Raw genomic sequence first — 3,004 nt, 5'->3', positions numbered from 1 at the left:
GTCTATTTGTACAAAGCTGAAAGGGAAGAAAATATTAATTGACATCTCCTTAAGCAAGGCTAAATTGAGTAAGGCTAAATGTACTTTTCAAATACCTTATCTGTTGTTACAGAAGCTTACAACTCTGGAGAGACAATCTGGGAAATTCAGGCTTTTGTTCAGGAGGCTTGCCTCGCTGTCAGGTTCAGTGTTAACACTGAGGTACTTGAAATGCAGATACTCTGAGTTACCCATCATTAATATCAGTGTTTAACGTGATGTGTTCATAGAATCATAGAATCGTCAAGGTTGGAAAAGACCCTGAAGATCATCGAGTCCAACCGTTAACCTGTCACTGCCAAGTCCGCCACTAAACCATGTCCTCAAGCACCACGTCTACCTGTCTTCTAAATACCTCCAGGGATGGAGACTCCACCACTTCCCTGGGCAGCCTGTTCCAATGCCTGACTGCCCTTTCGGTGAAGAAGATATGTATCTCTTTGCTGGTTTCTTTTAGGATTGAGAGCATTTACAGGAATACATAAGTAATTTTACTCCATGGAGGCTTTTGTTCCTGCATCTACAGAAGTTTCATATTACCTTTTTGCAAATGCTTTTCTGCCTCCAGGCTGTGAAGAACTTCAGAAATGGAGCTGGCTACACAAAAAGGCTCCGTAAGCAGGTTCGGCAGCAACAGCAGCAGCAGCCGCCACCACCACCACCTGCACCACCTCTCCTGACTGTTACACCTCCTGCTGCTCTGGTGACTGCTGCTGAACTTTCTGAATCTCCCTCTCTGTCAGTCAGCAGTTTGTTGGAAGAGAAGGTAAGTGTTATTTCAACATCTGCAATGATCCTTGTACTTTAGTAGAGCTTATTTTCCAACGGTTTGTTTGCATTGATTCGCAAGGGCTGTCAGGTTCCTGTACTAAGGCAACCAGCATTACCAAGTCTTCTGGGCCGCCAAGGGCAATCAAGACCCACAGCTGGTAAGTAATGATAACTGGAGAATTTCTTTAAAAGAATAATCTTCAGATAAACTGAATGGGAGTTTTTTCTTTTTGTCTCCCCTCTCCAATAGGTCATGCCATGAGAGCCAGTACAGTTCGCTCAGCAGGTGGCAGACCAGGCTGCAAACTGTAAGTATTCTGCAGAAATTCAATATATTGCTACTTGTAACCTGTTAAACGAGGCCATAACACAGAACTTCTCCAACAGCTGATTCAGAATGAAATGAGTATGCACAGATAGCTGTGGAGAATACGAGTGGTAATTAATTTTGAAATGGCTTAATTTGCATTGGCTTTAAGAAAGGGGATCTGTGCTTGCTGGAGGATGAGTTGAAATAAAACTCCAGTACGTGACTGAAAAGAGGACTCTGAATAATGAACGCATTTTGAGGAAACCGTAATTACATATAAAAATTTCTTTCCAGTACACTTTGTTGTTGTCTATGGTAAGCATCCCAAACTAAAACAAGACCAATGTCATGCTAAAACTTTCCCTAAAAGTTGTAGGAATTCTAAACTGGTGTTGCTTAAACAGGATGTTCACCTTTTGCATTTGCATGCAGTCTACTCTTTCTCCTGTTGGTCATGTTTTGTTTCTTGGTGTCTTTTTGTAATAAAGGTCAAACTATGATTGTAATAAAGGTCAAACTTATTTTAACAGGGAAAAGAAAAAGTCCATTCTCGATGAGTTTACGGAGGATTCTGCTACAGAATGGACGGAAGATAAAAAGATTCAAAAGGAGCACAGACGTTCATTTTCCAGGTCACGGTTTTACACGCCCATAATGGAGAAGCGAGTTGCCTAGAAGAATCAGGAGCATTTGCACTCCACCTCTCTGTCGTTAGATGGATTGGATGAGTCAAGGGATTAGCAGGGACAGGAGTTTCCTATGTAGGTTCCTCGCTCCACTGTGGCAGAGATGACAGTTGACTGACAGTTATCATTTGGCAGCAGTTGTGAAGGAACGGGTGTCTCTGTTCCTAAAGCTTCTCTGCAACGACATCCTTCACCTCCTGACAGCCGCGAGAGGCTGGAAACAGAATCGGTGCAGCTGCTGGATGTTCTGTGTCTCCCTCTTTGGACTGTAACCATTATCTCCAAGTGCTTTGGAGGAGATAAGGTGATTGTAACCTGGACTGGTAACTGGTGGCTTTGGCTCGTATTTTGTTGACGTTGTTGAACTTTTCTTAGGAATTAAAAGATGAGACTTGTTTGTAAGGAAACCTTAAATTGGTGAAGGACCTTGAGAGGAGGAATGATGCTAATGGAGACCTGCGGAATAATGTGAAATGGTTCTTTAAAAAACAATAAAAGAAAAACTTGTGAAGAAAACAGTCAGGGTAGCTGATGTTTTCTGTCCCCCCAAATCACTCGGGCAGGAGTCTGAAGAGCGCTCTGTTAGTAATGCTGTCGGTATCTTTCCCGGAGTAATGGCATTGAGTCCAGTTCCTAGAGGCTGAGTTGAGCAGCTTTTAGGTATGATTTTTCCTGACGTGCGGTCACTATCCTTGCTTAGAGCTAGAGGTATGTGCAAAATTTTGCTAGGACATCTGGCTAGAAGTGTTGGTTAAATAGTCCTGTATGTCGGATTGCAGTGCAAGTCTTTTGCATCCTGGACAAGTTGCCAAAGAAGTCGTGAAGTTGAAGAGACTAAGGTGGCATTTTAAAATTGAGCTTTGCTGTCTTCAGGCTAATTTCACCACCTGAAATCAATGCACAGCTCTGGTGGCTCATGTGGTAGAAGTGAGTGGAAATAGCCTTACCCTTCCTGGATGTTTTTACACTAACAAAGCAGCAGCTGTTGTGTCCTGTAAGCAGAAACTTTGACATGTTATCAAGTTCTTCAATTTGCCGTAGCGTTATGTCAGCACCTGAAAGAAGCTTTGACTTAAGCATATGGAGAGGGGAAAAAAAAAAAAAAAAACAAACAACGAAATTCAGGAGGAAAAAAACTGGGGAGAGTGACTATTTTGCAACAACTTCATTTATTTCTTTTGTGTTGTGTTTTTCTTAA

At 42.2% G+C, this 3,004-nt stretch overlaps 1 long non-coding RNA gene across 1 annotated transcript; it reads left to right on the top strand.

Moving 5' to 3' along the window:
- Nucleotides 1–279: 279 nt before the first annotated feature.
- LOC148051823 (uncharacterized) lies at nt 280–1,765 on the top strand. Its single transcript, XR_015699446.1, has 4 exons — nt 280–805; nt 890–968; nt 1,061–1,118; nt 1,651–1,765. It is a non-coding gene; the product is annotated as an uncharacterized LOC148051823 (long non-coding RNA).
- The last annotated feature ends 1,239 nt before the right edge of the window (nt 1,766–3,004 follow it).

The sequence above is a fragment of the Nipponia nippon genome, unplaced genomic scaffold (genome assembly GCF_047370975.1).
Source record: "Nipponia nippon isolate SJK-2023a ecotype South Korea unplaced genomic scaffold, ASM4737097v1 scaffold_53, whole genome shotgun sequence".
In the NCBI taxonomy this organism is placed as follows: Eukaryota; Metazoa; Chordata; class Aves; order Pelecaniformes; family Threskiornithidae; genus Nipponia; species Nipponia nippon.
Note: the sequence above shows the minus strand (reverse complement) of the source record. Positions and strands in the feature narration are given on the sequence as shown.